Source organism: Notechis scutatus, chromosome 2, assembly GCF_049901735.1.
Source record: "Notechis scutatus isolate UNSWTSFEM ecotype Mainland chromosome 2, rNotScu1.2, whole genome shotgun sequence".
Lineage (NCBI taxonomy): Eukaryota > Metazoa > Chordata > Lepidosauria > Squamata > Elapidae > Notechis > Notechis scutatus.
The window spans coordinates 213,885,990-213,902,699 of record NC_142010.1 but is presented as its reverse complement, the minus strand read 5'-3'; the positions used below and the strand labels follow the sequence as shown (position 1 = coordinate 213,902,699).

Sequence of the window (16,710 nt, the reverse complement as noted above, 5' to 3'; positions counted from 1 at the left end):
TGCATTTTAAGTAAATATGATGCTTTCATATATCTCCCTGCCCTTCAACTAGCATAGTCACACACAAAACAAACCTACACGTGCTTTAACCTTCATATTGTTGAGATGTTTCTCTATCCAGAAAGATCACCAATACATTCTTAGAATTAGAGTCTTATACACTTAATGCGTAAAGCCTGCATTTAGATTCCATAGGCATTGATAATGCTTAGTGTAGAAGGGTCATTATATTCAGCAGTACAAACTTTCCAATGAAATAATTAATTCCAGGCTCTGACCATCCTCCAAGTCCCTAATTTATTAAACATGACTTACCTTAGAGATTTCAAACAGAAAAATGATTGGCACAATCTTGTTGGATTCTTTGAGTATATGTAACAACTATATTACCATTCTCAGAAGAATCAAAGATGCTATTGTTTGTAGCTGGTAATACACTCAATATTTTGTTGTGAGGAATGGAGGGAAAATGTTTTTTCATGCGGACCTTATGTGAAACTGAGGTTCCCTACTATTTAAAACAAAAAGACTGTAGAGACAACACATTCCTAATTTGATGTCCCCCAAATGTATTGGACTTTGCAATATTTAGCAAGCATAGCAATGCCTGTTAGGGCTCATAGGATATGATATTTATCACATGTAGAGGACATCAGTAGGGAAGATGAGAAGGAGAACATTTCAAATTTTAAGAAAGTTCACTATTAAATTCCCTTTTGAAATAAGCAATCAAAGCTTGGCGGCACTACCCAAATGATTTTCCATGTGCTGCAGTTTAAAAACAAAACAAGTAGTGATCACATTGGGTGTTTCTTATTTTCTGCAGGCCCTATCAGTGTGGACACTGCTCCCAATCCTTCTCCCAACCTTCAGAGCTTCGGAATCACGTAGTCACTCACTCCAGTGACAGACCTTTCAAGTGTGGCTATTGCGGTCGTGCCTTTGCTGGTGCTACTACACTCAACAATCATATCCGGACACATACAGGGGAGAAACCATTTAAGTAAGTAATCAAAGACTCAGTTGAGCAGAAAGGGAACACTAGGATAATTCAGATTTAGATTTCATCTTTTCAAAGATGTCCTTTTTGAATTCAATTCCGAATACCAAAAAGATGTGTGAACCTGGCTGTGTTCCTTCTTGATTTCAGTGGCATTTATTTAGGACTAAAATATGTGAGCAGGAGTCAACTTGGTAGTTGAGTCCTTAAGGATTATAGTAGTATTCATATATCTATATACTTTCATTTCTACCTCTATCTTTATTTTACCTCTTTATCCTTTGTCTCTCTATATCTCAGTTATATAATCTTGTAATTTCACCAGAAAATGATGGTTTGGTTTTTTTTTTTTTAATTTTCAGCAACAATCTCTCCAATAATAGTATCTAAGAATGACAAAATAAATAATAGAGTTGAGTTTTTCAGACATATGCAATGCACGGTATATTGAAGAATATCAAGTAGGGAACAATCAGTGAGCATCAAGGCAACAGTGATACTTTTAAGACGGAAGTATTTTAAATAAGAAAAAACTATACAACTATATGATTATATCATTTAATATTGTTGTAATATGTAGCAATTTTAAGTACAAGTAATATTTTAGAGTGTAATTTGGGAGTGGAAACCATGTGGACCCTGAACTACAAATGATGCTAGTTTTGGCCTACAGTGATGTTCACCAGGACTCATAAGAGTAGTAATTCAACAATATTCACAGACCAATCAATTTTGGTTTAGGTGTTCCCTGCATGAACTTTTAGTATGTTATTTCACAAAACTAGTCAAGACATAGAAGCTATCAATATGAAAAAATTAAAAGCAGCAGAAAGGGGTTAGAGAGAGTTGGTCCTCCTCTACTTTATCATTACTATAGCTGAATTGAATTTCATTCTGAAATTGGTTGCTTTGCAAGATGTGGTTGAGACAAGCATCTTAAGTTTGGGGTGCATAGGAAAACAAGGTTTGTTATTGATTGTTTATGTTTTAAATAGTTCAAGTAAGTTTGAAAGAGCATATTTTTAAAATTATCAATAAGCTTGCAATTGATTCTGCTACTAATTGTAGGATAGCCAGTTGGTGTAGTAGTTAAAGCATCAAGCTAGAAACCAGGATACCAGGAGTTCTAGTTCTGCTTTAGGCACAGAAGTGGACTTTGACAAGTAATCTTCTCACAGCTCTAGGAAGGAGAATATGGCAAACAACTGAAAAGCCTTGCCAAGGGTAGTTTCCAGAAATAAACAAAATACCTTACTCAAAGCTGTGCACGCAGACATACACACTAATTTCAGAGGGCAGTAACCACTAAAATATCTTTATATTGATAAAGTATCATTTGAAAAACCATATCACATAAAGGAACCTAAACTGGGGATACAGTTTCAGATTCTGTTTGTGGAATAGTTTAATTGTTGACAGCCATTAAAAGTTGATATTCAGGTGAAATACTAACAATATTTCATTAGTTTCTTTTTTGAGGCCCAAATAATGCTAAAACCATGTGTTCGCTGATATTATATTTTGTCACTTTATAAGGTTGCTCTTGTTTGTAAACCACATAAAAATGTAACCATTTCAATACCAACTTACTTAAGCTTCATAAAGATCATGATTGGCAATCTCATTGGGATGCCCAGAGTACGAAGAGAAGAAGGCGAAGGCCATGTTTTCCAAATCCAACTCAATCAGTGTTCAGCTTCAGTCTAGAATGACACAAGAATGCCGTGTCAACAAATGGCGGCTACTGAACCATTACATTGGATTAATTCAGCCAATGGAAAAGGAAGCCAAAAACTAGCAGTTGAGATTGATTTTATGTAGTTGCTGTGTAAATAGATTTTAGTAATTAATTGTACAGGCTTCCGGGTCAAAATGGAAAATAGATTTCTTTTAATGTTAAGATGTTACTTATATGTAACCTTGTTGACTCCATTTAATTTCCACCCCCATAACATTCTGTTTTTGTCATATTTCCAATAAATCTACTATTTGTACCACTAAGAGCCAATGCTACATTTTTTCCTTTATATTTTCTTTCCCTTTTTATTTTCTAAAATATTTGAATTAATATAAAGTGGTTTCAGTTTAGTCCCATCCCTGAAATAAATTGCTTAGGAACCTATTCCATTAGATACATGTGAGTCACATTAATTTTATAAGTTCTATGACTGTATTTGAATGCACAATTTTTATGTAAAGAATTGGCCAATATTTGATATATGTTTTTCAGTAAACATTAAGACGTTTATCTAATGAAAAAGCAATTGCAAAATCCATTTTAATGGATATTGAAATGATAATAGTGTTTTGTGTAAGACCAGCATCTTTACTCAACAGATATATTGCATTAAAATTTACGGAATAGCATATGTAAGAGTTTATAATTTACAAAGTAATGCATTGGAATAATTTAGTGCAATAGTGTATTACTGTGCCATCTCACAAGTTCTGTATTTCCAGTATATGTGTTTACATATCTAAGTATAAATATACATTTTATATTCTACCATAAAACATATAAATAAAAACATACATTTGGACAGAAGAAAAATGATTCAACTGTTGGCTATACTACAGGTATATAGAATGGTCACTATGAATATTAGCTGTATGGAAGATTTATTTATTTATTTATTACATCATGAATAATCCTAGATCTCCTTAATTTATCTTGTTTCAGTAAATACTTATTTTGGACTTAGACTAATGATAGTTATGCCTTTTAAATTTGGATATTTTATGAATGCCACGTGGAAATTACTTGAAATAGGTTTGGTATTGTAACATTAATGTTGGAGCAAGTTTCACTTTATGTTCCAGGATAACTTGTTGCTCTTTTCATAAGTTTTCAGTTTTACTTGTGCCTTTGATTTATAACAGGGGTGTCAAATTTGCGTCATGGTGTCATAACTTTTTCCCCCTTTGTTAAACCGGGTGTGTGCATGGCATGCATCCGGCCCATGGGCTGTGAGTTTGACACCCCTGATTTAGAATATGCTTGTTATTAATTCAGTAGTGAGAAGGTGAGAACCAGTTTGGTGTAATTGTTAAGGTATGAAAACCTGATGAAACCAGTTGGATAACCTTAAACAAGCACCTCTCTCTGCCCTTAGAACAAGGCAATGGCAAACTATGATTGAAAAATCTTGTTAAGAAAGCTACGGGATTTGTCCAGGCAATAACTAGAAGTCAACACTGACTTGGAGGATAGATATATGAGATAGAGAGACAAACAGACACATACACATGAAATATATGTCATATTTGTAGCTTTATTGGTATAGAAAAGAGGGGGGGAAATCAAATCTAAGTAGAGATCACTGCATTGTGCTATAGAAACTAAGCCTAAAATGAATTGATTTCAAAGTGTTCATAGTGAAAAACAAATTCATAATTTGCAAGTTTATCAAGCAATGAAAGGTAGTACATTTTGACACACTAATCCAGTAACTAATCAGTTTTCTAATAAACAATCAGCAACACACTAATGTGTCATCAGCATTTCAGGAACTCTGGAGAGAGGAAGATCTGCACATAGACATTAATGAATACACCAGAAATCATTAGGTGATCAATACTTCTGAGTTATTTTCATTGAGCTGATAGGTCTGATACATTAGAGTTGACATTTTACATTTGTCAAGATCACAGTGCAGTTTTTAACAGTAGAACAGGCTGCTAAAATATTCTAAGAGAAACAATCAAAGAAACATAACTTAAAGGTCTTGACATGTTAGACTACAAGTAGAAATAAGATGAATGGATTTGTAACCTTTAGGCCATAGGTTTCTCAAGCCATAATTTTCTTTTTTTTAATGACACATACTTTATCTCATTCTGAAATTATATATATTTATAAATGACTCTTGATGTATCCATAATGAACCAATTCATTATTTATATAATGTTTACAATAGAAAGATGCACCTGAACTCCTTATATTTCATTTGGATATTTTTTACATAAGGATATCTTAGATTATGATCAGGTTTCTTAAATCACTGTTAATTATTATGTATGATTCTATCAACATTATGTTAAAGCTATAGTTCATAATTCACAAGTATCTCCTTTGTCAACTCAGTTGAAATTAATGTGCTCAAGAAGTTCTTATGCAGGCTCTATTCATTCTAATACAGTCTACCTATGACAGCTTTATTGGCTTAAATCTTATGCTTAATTTCACAGCCAGCACGTAGTTCAACATATTTGGAGAGTATCTAATTGGACTAAGTGATCTGGAACAGATTTCTTGCTAGTTTTTTTTTCTTGGCTGTAAACCTGAGAGTAAAATTGTAAGGATTAGTTCATTTTACTTTACTTTATTGTCATTGTACCTCATACAACAAAATTAAATGTCATCTTCAGTGTATATTGTAACTATAAAAATAAAACACAATCACACATCTTTACATTCTATACAGTTGAATTGAAAACCCCTGATATTGCATAAATATTGCACTCAATAGTTGAATTATTGAGAGAGCAGTAGATAGAAGGATACTTGCTCAAATGGAAGTTATTGAAAAGAATATTTACATCTCATAGATCTCAAGTGTTAAACACTTGAATGCTGAATATTAAGTCAAATTATTGAAGGGCCAAAGTCTGGAAAATCAATTCTTATCTAAAAGAGATGAAGTTGTTTCTGTTTGACTTATGCACATCTCTTGGATGTTCACACACAAAGCCTGCATCTTAAATGTATTCATTATTTTGGCACATCATTTAAATCTATAAGGAGTTTGCAATGGTCATTTCAGCAATATGCTGATTCTATAATAATATTTTTAAAAGTCTCTTTTTAATCACGATAACACTCCTTTGTATCATGCTGGCTAAACAGTAATTTCAGAGAAATACAGAAAGTGATTATTGTTTCCCAGTTTCATGATTGTTCCAATAGGTAAGATTCTTGGTTTTAAATTAGCAGGAGGTGAAATTCTATTTGTCATCAATTTCTCTGAGGGATTACAGAACAGAAAACTGCAGACAAGCTGCTTCTTTGATGGCTCACTCCTAAAAATCTCTTTTTGTTCTTTATCTATTTGAACTGACAGTGATCAGAGCTACAGTAGGACAGGCCTCTCTAGAGAAATCACCTTCCCCTGTCTATTGACAGATTCCCTTGTTCTGAATCAGACAAGCCTTGTCCCATCATAGGCATCAAGGCCTTGGAAGTAGCCACCAATTAAACCTCTTGAGCCAGTAAAATCTGAAGCCACTTTTGAGTGTCTGTTCTGATTAGGCATGATAAGACGAAGCCCCATGCCCCCCAGGAGCATCTTCCCACTCTCAATTTTCTCTCTTGCCTTTTCCAGGTGCGAAAGGTGTGAGAGGAGCTTCACCCAAGCCACCCAGCTGAGTCGACACCAGAGGATGCCCAATGAGTGCAAGCCAATAACAGAGAGCACAGAATCAATTGAAGTGGATTAACTGATTGACTGGTTGGAATTAAACTGCAAGGAAAGTCATGATTAAATGTCATGGACACTTAAGCAAAACCAAAGATTTCCTCTGAGCAACTTTCAATCAGTCCCAGAAAACCAAGAGCAGTAATAAAATAAGTAAGATGTTAAGAGATATTGATCCTGGCATGGAAGTGAAACCAGGGAAGAGATTATTTATTTATGACTAAGAATAAGACTGATTTCAATGGACAAGAAATCCAAGCCTTATAGGATTTCCATCCCCTTCCTCATCATGTATTGCTTTATTTCTAAAAGCTTTTATAATTGCTATTTAATACCAAAGCAACAAGTGTCAAGGGCTTTTCTGCCCATAACTATGACTGCAAATGCACAGGGACTTGTTTATTGTTGCACCTTTTTCTTCAGCACGACTCAATGGACTCAAATATATATTCCTGATAAGGTTCAGTTGGATTGCCATTCTTTTGACTTGACGTTAATTTAAAAGGACTAAATGACAAGAGAGAGAAGGAGATCCAGGACCATCGTTGCCCTTTTCTAACTAATGCACATTTCATTTCCATGGGTTCAAAATTCATATTTTGTGCACTTTTTTGTATAAATGTTTTCATTAGCCAGTGTTGCATTGGCCAAGGATATCCCAGAAATGTTAAATAAATATGTAGATATATATGTTGTAAAATATCCATAAGGAAAGCATTTGAAATATGTAGTTTTTGAAAACGGTCCTCTTTAATGAATGAGACATATTATCCATAACTGATGAATAATTTCAAGTAAAATAGTGACACTCTCTTATCTAAAGTTATCATGCTTGAAATCATAAACATTAAAAATGGTATAGCAAGAGGCATTCTTTAATTACAAAGAAGAAAAATCAATACAATTTGTCCATGTTTAAAATTTTTGCAGTCATTCACTCAAGGCAAAAATAGGTTCGTATATAGCTACCACGCAGGATAAATTCAGTTCCAATTTTCTATTTACAACATAGAAAAATACAAGCCGTTTAGATGTCAATTACTACATGGACAGAGAGCTAAAGTCATTCCCAAATCCACCCATTTTATATGATTGTAATATCTCCTGATATACAAAAACCTTACGACTTATCTGAGTTTATTCCATTCTATGTGCGTATAATATTCTCAAGTCCTTTTCCCATTTCTTGGAATGGTGAGCATAACCTCTGAGCATAAAATGATGGAGTAAGGATGCATACAGTCAATAAGTATGTTTTTTTTTTACATGAAATAAAGTCCTACCATATTAAGTGGTTATATGGGGCAAATGTGCATTAGATCATTAATTTTAAATGTATGTTGAAGCATTTTATATTTTTTAATCTCAGTTGATCATGCTGGCAGGACTTTATATTAAATTAAATTCACAGTTATTCCCATCACTTCAGAGTAATATTTATTCCTTGAAAGTCATCTTGGGACACTTCCAATTTTTAAGTCCTTTAAAACTAAAAACACATGAAAACTGTTGCATTGTGTGAGATGGGTGGCAATATAAATGTGATAATTAATCAAAGGCACTATAAATGAATAAATTGAATGCTATAGCAAATGTTACTAGCAAAAATTAATCTAACACCTGGTAAGGTGACCTTCCTACCCTGTTGATGATTGGCTCCATTTCCTTCCTTTGTTTTTGTGATTTAGGGGTTAGCTCAAAGATTAAATTTGTTAAAAAATTAAATTTACAATACTAAATTAAAAACCTAATAACAAAAACCAAACAAATGATTTTAAGGTCTGTTTTTGGTGTTGATGATACAGATGCACATATATTTAATCAAATCTACAAGTTAATGAAATCATATACAAGATGTATTGGTGGTTGTGGATAAAAATGTCTTTTATTCTAATTCTCAGGATGGCCTATGCTATAAAAGATTATCATCATCATCTAGTCATTAATTCCTTTGTACAAACCAATTCTACCAATTCTGAAAGTCATCACTGGCATGATCCCAGCCTTGGATGTATTAATCAAGCATAACCTGTAATTGTCATTTTTGCCTTCAGAACCCTACCTCATTACCTCATGACTGAAGCATCACTATACAAGTCATAAACCTCTTGAGTTAATGTATTGGCTCATTTAGAAAAGTAACCAGCCCCTCTGTCTCATTAAACGTGTAGTATTAAAGAATTGAAATTTGTGTGTTTCATACCTTTTTAATCACATTTTTCTATTACAAGAGTAGCAGACAAAATATATAAATATGAATAAACATTATAAAATTGAAACAAAGTAACAATAATAAAGGACCTAGAAGAAACTCTTCCCTGGCCTTGCATATATCTAGGAAATGGTTGGTGGCTTCATTTGTCAACTTTGATGGTCTTAAAGAAATGGCACTGTTGATATCCAAGAACATCAATGAATTTTCTGTTCTAGAAGGTGAGTTGGAAATTTCACAGTACTGCATGCTAGTAGTAGAACTGCATGTTATAGTATTTAGCAGTGCTTTTTAAACAGTGAGAGGCCTGAGGGGCTGATCGTGAATTTCCTCAGTGTACTAGAGAATCTTTGCTTCTTATTTTGAATTTTGCTCCCAACTGAATAAGATCATTCCAAATTAACTAGTGTGTTTATCTTGTGGAATGCATAATGATTAGAAGCATCAAGACATCTCTCTAAGTGCTTTTTAGAATCTGCAAATTTTTTAGATCAACAACTCTTTTCTGAACTTTAAATACTTGGGTTTAGGCAAACTCCATAACCAAAAATATCAGGGTTGAACTTCCCTTTAAAAATTGTCTAACATGAATTTAATAAATGTGACTTGCATTTCAACCTGGGAAAGTAAGTGAGTTATACTTATTTCTCATTTTCAGTGTATTGTTTACTGTTCTCTTTCCAAGTTCAACATTAAAAATTAGATCCTATTAGTAATCTGTTGCAGAAAAAAGGCATTAGAGCACTATTTCATAACCTTAACAACAGCACATATTTATTGGATATAATTTATTGTTCAACCAAATCTCCTCTTTCAGATTAATAAAGTTGCCTAAACTTTATGTTGTAATAAGATTATTAATTTTTACACTAGATTTTCCATTGTATTAATTAATGCAAAGAAGATTAAAGTACCAAAATCAGGGGAATAAAGAAGTTATGTCTTGTAGCATATACATTTTAACAAAGCAATTCTATACATTTCAATTCAAAAGTAAGCTTTGTTGAGTTAATTGGAAACTAACATTACAAGCACACAACTAGAAAGTCACCTATATCAGGGCTGTCAAATTCCCGGCCTGCGGGATGGAAGCATCACGAGCTGGCCATGCCCACGCCCAGTTTAGTGAAGGGGAAAAAAGTCCTGATATGTCATGTTATGCTGCCGTGATCACGTGAGTTTGACACCCTTGACCTGCATGCACACAACCAGGAAGTCACCAAATGTTCAAGCTCCTTGAAGGCATACAGATTTATGAACTTGTACAAAGCCTTGTATAAATATAAAAACCTATTTTCTCCCTCAGTCAGAAAGAAGATAATCTTTGGATTTAGGCCAATGTAATTATTAATATGAGAATAATAACGCTGATAATAAAAGTCTATAATGTTGATACTTTCATGACACATATATACTCTGGAAATAAACTTCATTGATTTCAAAATCATCTAAACTGTACCACAAAAAACATGTATATTTTTTTCCAAGCTGTAACTTGCATCAGATTAAATTTTCAAAAAAAAATTCAAATCCACTTCTAGGAAGTTGGTTGTAGAATGAGTGACAGCAGCATGATCAACAACACTGCTTCTGAGTAATGTGTTTCCTGGCATGTTTTTGTGTTAAGATAAGGCAGTCACCTCTTACAGGCTTTAGAGGACCCATCTATTCAAAATAGCTCATAATGACTCATACTTAAGAAAAGGAATCCGAAGTATTTGGTAAGTAAGAAATTTGATTTCATTTCTAAGACAAATAACAATTTAAATTTCTATTTGTTCTGCCTCATTGGCGGGCATCAATAAACATCAGAATATAAAGCAGATGCAATTTTCTTCAGTTCTGATTGTATTAGAATCAAAAGGTTTTACATAAGCAACAAATTCCACTGTTAAATTGTTTTTGTGGTAAAACTATATGGCTGTAAAATATTCTGGGAGTTAACACTTTCTCTAATTCAAGGGTACTAATGCAATGCTGTGCACAATAGCACTATTCTGAAATGTTTTAGGATTTGAAGGAAATCAAATTTATTTCTGAATCACAAGTTAAAACTGTATTTCCCAGAACTCTCCAGTCAGCACAGGCAATTCCAATGTGGAATTTGGAGTGTGTGAAAGTTGAAGACACCAGTTTAATTCCAAGCCATTTATAAGCCCTGCACATGGGGCCGGGGAATCTACAAGGAGGGTGGGTGATAAAAATTAAGATGGAGTAAAAAGGGATGTGGAGTAAAATAACCCTGATGAAGAAATGGATTCATGGTTAAGGAATGGTTAAGGGAAGGAAAAATGAGAACTCAGTTCTGGAAAGTGGAACACATGAGAAAGGAATTCACCACAAACCCACCTTGATTCTTTTTAGTATAAGAAAGAATAGAGCAAAATTGTGGCAACATTTCAAGATTGATGACAGTCCTTCAAGGTAGGCCAGGTAAGGAAAGAGACGCCACAAGAATCCCTGGAAATGTTACTTACAGAATCGTGTACATGTCCTGCCAGAGGCATTCCTAGCACTCAAAACAAAAGAATTGTTGCAAAAAAATTATATATTATCAATTAAAATAAATAGATAAATATTTCAGTGACTAGGTAAAGATTATAAAAGATACTCTAAGCTTAAGCACAGGGATCAAGTCACAGTTATGTAAGGTCTGTGTGTAATGATATTCACTCTGCAAATGACATAAATAGTATAATTATAGTGCCATGGTGATAATATCACTATGCAAGTGATGTGGTTTGCCTTTTTTGCCCTGTAGATGCAAGTGGACATTAACAACCCAGTGCCCTAAAGACATTTTTTATTTCAGTCTTCATCAGCCCAAACCAAAAGAGTCAGTGGCAGGGAAGCGTAAGAGTTACTAGTTAAATCCTGTATTTCTCAACTTTGGCAACTTGAAGAGGCGTGGATTTCAACTCCCAGAATTCCTGAGCCAGCAAGGTTGAGAAACACTGCAGTGTAGAATACATATCAAATTGTCTGGTTTTAGAACAGCTAAATAGTTTAGAAATTGATCAATCAGGATTTTCAAAGCAATACAGAACAGAAAAAGGAAAGATATTCAAAAGGTAGGGAGTAAATTTTCCACAAACATGGATTTTTTTAAAAAAAATAATGTTGCTGTTTTATTACTTTTCATATTGTAAGATGTTAAGTTTGAAAGGAGTTGAACAGCCATTAAATCTAATAAAATCATTCATGGATAATAATACGAATATGGTCATTGAGGTAGTGCATGCTCTGAGGGATATTGACAATGCCTCCACTTTGATAGCCTTTTGTTGTTCTATTCCAAAAGCATTAAAAGAGATGGCTAGTCATTTATAGCCATGTGCCTTTCGTATCTTATCAAAGTACTTGACAGTACATAGTACAGTTACTGAGGAAGTCAGTGTCTGTGTTTTTCTTTTCTTTCATTGTAGCAGCTGTGATAAGCAATCTTGTAGAAAAAGCTCCACGAGAATCCGTGCAAATTCATGAAAGATTTCAGCATGCAAAAAGCTGACCATTTTTTAAACATGAAATGACAGAAGTTGTACTCAATTAAAATGTATTCCACAGGTAACAAAAAGTATATTCTGAGTGATCCATTATATTGATCCTAAATGTATGTCCCACAAAACTAAAATACAGTGACAATGCAGTCCCAAGAAAGGTACTTTTAAGAGAAGGAGAAAAACATGTATTTGCTTTTATACTCTTATGTACCTCACGTATTTCTAGACTCTTAGACTCTGAGGAGTGTGGGCTATTCCTTTCCATAATTTGGAAGAATAACTGAGTGTAGGAATTCCACTTGATGAAATTGTAGTTGTCACCAGATGATTGTTCCCACAAGTAACAACAGTATTGCACCCAATACATTTAGTGTATCTAATTTTGCCTTGAGAGGCTTAATACTACTTCATACTCTGCATAGCCAGTGAATCTGAATAGGAAACATCTATCTTTAATCTATGGAGGCTTCCTGATCTTTTACTATATGAAAGCTTGCTCAATTCAGCCTATGTTTTTTACTTATTGAAAGACACCATGCATCTTAGTAATGGAATGTATAGAATAAGCCCATCCTCTGATTTCCATAGGCATCAAACTGATAAATATGAAGTTAAGAGAGTGCTTTGTAATTATCTGTTTCTTAAAATGATACATTAATAAAAAAAGTTTTTAAAGAAAACATTGAAATATTTATGAGACAGAGTTATGCAGTGTCTTGGATTAAAAAATAAAAAAGGTGATTTGGATCATCTGCGGACACTTACATAGCATCTGCCTGCACAACCCCTTTAATCAAATGCATTATTTGCCCTGGAATTGTGTGGCAGTGAGCCACATAATCCTGAGAAAAAATGTCACTGATTTAGAGACCCACAGAGGGATGCTACTGAACAATTGTCACACATTTCCAAGCATATTTCTACTTATAGATTTTGAGTGCTCTGAGGCCTATCAATCACGAATGTTTTCTAAGCTCTATTAATTGTGGTATATTGGGCCCATTTCTTGGGTTTCTATTGACCTTTGCACACACGTTTATTGGTAAACAATCTTTCCTTAGTTGTGGCTCATATCATGATTTTGAATGTAATTAAATAATCAGAATAAAGTGAAATATTCACTAAGTGAACAGAATACTAAAATGTGTGCTCTGTTGTCATAATGACTTTGTAATTCAAATGGTAAAAGGATGCTTCTTTTTCTAATAAGCAATTAAGTAATATTTCAAATATATTCTTTTGTAACTGTAAATAATTTAGATATGCACGTAGTGGCATTTTGTGTTAGAAGCTTTGAAATCACACCATTTCCATAAAAACACCCACTCAGTTTTTGAGGAAAATGAAGTGTAAATACATTTGGTTAATAAAATATTTCTCTTCTTAAGGAGATTTTTCATTAGCTATCATGTAAAATTTGCAATGAAGAAAAACTAAGAAAAACTCATAGTATATCATTATTCAAAACTGAGCACTTAGAAATTCATTAATCATTGTGTCCTGGAAGAACTACTTTCTGCATCATTTCTCTTGTAAAAAAAAAAAATCTCCCCAGCTATCTGAAAACAAGTTATTAATGTATCTTTGACCTCAGAAGAACTGCTGTCATTTTCTTCTTTGTGTGACAATATGATGAAAAATAAAGAATCCCTTTGAAATTTAGAACTTTTCCAAATAGTCACTTCAACCAGATTACTATAGGTCAGTGGTCCATGCTGACAATTATCCTTAACTCAAGTTTTAATCAATTATAAAGTAATTATAACACAAAAATGACTGCCCAGTTCACAACAAATAATGCTCCTGGAGAGAATTTAGAGTCATTAGAGAGAAAGTAGTGGAGAGATATTCCTCAGAATATTTTACTGTAAAAATACAGAGAAAGAGGGGGGGAAGGGAAAGAGAGAGGAAGAGAAAGAGAGAATCCCTATGGGAATCAGGGAGATATGACTTGTGTGAATTTGAGTAATATGAATATATTTCAATGAATAAAACATGTGAAGATTGAAAAGGTGAGTTTGTTTTTAGTTTTAAACTCAGGACTCTTGCCTTACTCATGCCAATTTGTGACCCACAACTATTTTTCCCCCAAGAGAATGTATACTCAGAATGGGTTACTAGGTCAAACCTTATTATAATCAATGAGTAAGCAGCCTGAGCTACTGGATTGGTTTTACATGAAATCAGCCATGAACTTCAGAGTGGCTCCTGGCAGTCATTCTCAAGTAATTTCTTTCTATTTCAAAATAAATATATTTTTTGTCAGATTCAGCAGTTTCTCTTGATAATATTGCTTGTTGATGCTACATAAGAAGGTAGATATCCTTCTTTTTCTTTTTTTGTACCACATACCAGAGGCACGATACAACTTTCAAGCCCTGGTGGCACAATGGTTAAAGTGCAATATTGCAGGCACAAACTGCCCAGAGCCTGGAGTTCGATCCTGACAGGGCTCAAGGCTGACTCAGCCTTCCATCCTTCCAAGGTCAGTAAAATGAGGACCCAGATTGCAATAGGCTGACATTGTAAACCACTCAGAGAGCGTTGTGAAGTGCTATGGGGCAGTATATAAAATGTTATTGCTATTGCTATTCATCTATAGAGCAGGATTGCTTCATTTGCAATGAGGTCATTCAGCTGTGTTCTCTAATGTACTCCAAGAATTAAATATTTTCCTTCCTAGATTCAATAAATGGGATTAGATTTATTTGACCTAACCTTTGCATAACAATATCCCACAATATTAATGTAACATGTAAACTAAAGGGACCACATTATTGCGTGGGTGAACTCTTGTGCTCCAGAACAAAAATATCAAGAAGTATTCAATAAGCTGGAGGTCAAGAGATTTCCATTTATCATACCACCTAGTTCATTTGTCCTATGCTTCTTTCTTCCCTTCTGCCAGAGCATTATGCCACTATCTCACACACCCAATTGCATTTTCCCTAAGCGACAGCTTTTCACCCCATCTCTACAGTAATAGTCCTCCCCATTGGTGGATGGCAAAGGAAGGAAGGTAGTGATGGCTGAGTGACTTTTTTGCCCACTTCCATTGGCCAGCTAGAACCCTAGATAGTTTTAGCAATTGATTGAACACAGCAGTGCAAATGTTGAGATGTTAATTTGAAACTTGCGGATTCTACTTGACTGCAGTTTGAAAGGGCTCAGAAGGTCCTGGACTTCATTTTAGAAAAGACTAAAAGCAGCCTTCTGATGTGACAAAGCAAAAAGAAGTCCATGGTTGTTAGCCTTTCTTGAAATGAAGGTGTTTTTAATTCAACATCTTACAATTCTTTCACCTCTTGAGTGATCCTAATTTAAAAGGATCACCATCTAGTGGCTCAAGGCCGAAATTCAAGCTGTGCTTGTTACCTGATCTCACATTTTGAAGGAAACCAAATCTCAGTGCTCTAGCCATGCTCCCCTCTGAGGGACCTTTCCTGCCTTGTAGAACCTGCTTTCATTGCAGCCATATATGTCAAGAAGTAATGATTAGTGCATTAACTCACTGCATATGCCACTTGAAAAAACACTACTTCAGTCTGTGAACAGTATGTCATTTTTGTTTTATTTCGTTTTGTTCCTTGTGTTATATGACCTTTTGTATAAGCACCAGAGCCACCACGGCAGAATAATTGTATAAAACTACTGTACTTGAGAAAATAATCAGGTAATTGGCCAACAGACAGCCTGCTGGTTTACAAGTGGCCTGGCTAGTCAATCATCCAAAGTTAGGCAGCTTTCATTATGTTAGCAGAGTTCTTGAAAGCAAGAAATTGTATGGGTTCAGGCTGCAGGAGATTATATCTCAGCCTTCTCGCTCAACTGGGCAATCGGTCAAAAACTAATGAGACACAAATGGTTCACACGGGAGGTAAGAATTAAATCTGTTCTTCAGGAGTTTCAGAAGAACCTGGATTCTTGAATTCACCTTCTCATCTTTAAAGGCAGCAAAGGAAATGACAAAAAGAGCTAATCACAGATTTTGGAACCACAGGCAGCTAACCTGGAACAGGTTGACTGAAAACTGGTTTAGGATGAACTTTTTACAGTAATGTATACTAGTTTTCCAAGCAGACCAACAGGAGTATTCAAAAGCAACAAGTATTACAATCTCAGTTCTACTGAAAGTGGCACAGTAAATAAACAAAACATGTACTTATATGTCAATGGTACCTGCGTGTTAGGGTAAGTGGAATATGGCAATTTATTGTTCTTTTGTTTGCTGCTGTTTTATTATTTGTATTATTTGCTGATGATAAATTACTAGTTTCATGGAATGGAAATATCTGCTGTTCTTCATGATATTTGAAAAACTAAATCGCTGCTTAGTGTTCTAGAATCTATGTTAATAAAATTTAATGGCAACTAAGAATAATAAACACACACATACACACACACACTTAATATTTAATGATATATTACATGCAATACCAGAGAGATCATTTCTAGAAATTTTGAAGCCATGGGAAAATCCACTTTTTCTGTCATTTTTGATAGATATTTTAAGGAAAAATAGAAATATAAGGAATATCCATTTTTATTACCTTATTTTAAGTTCTTTTTGATGTCCTCTACCAG

The 16,710-nt window shown here is 34.1% G+C and overlaps 1 non-coding gene across 1 annotated transcript; it reads left to right on the top strand.

Moving 5' to 3' along the window:
- The first annotated feature begins 826 nt into the window (after positions 1-826).
- Positions 827-7,230, top strand: LOC113414534 (uncharacterized). Its single transcript, XR_015748110.1, has 2 exons — positions 827-1,003; positions 6,322-7,230. It is a non-coding gene; the product is annotated as an uncharacterized LOC113414534 (transcript).
- The last annotated feature ends 9,480 nt before the right edge of the window (positions 7,231-16,710 follow it).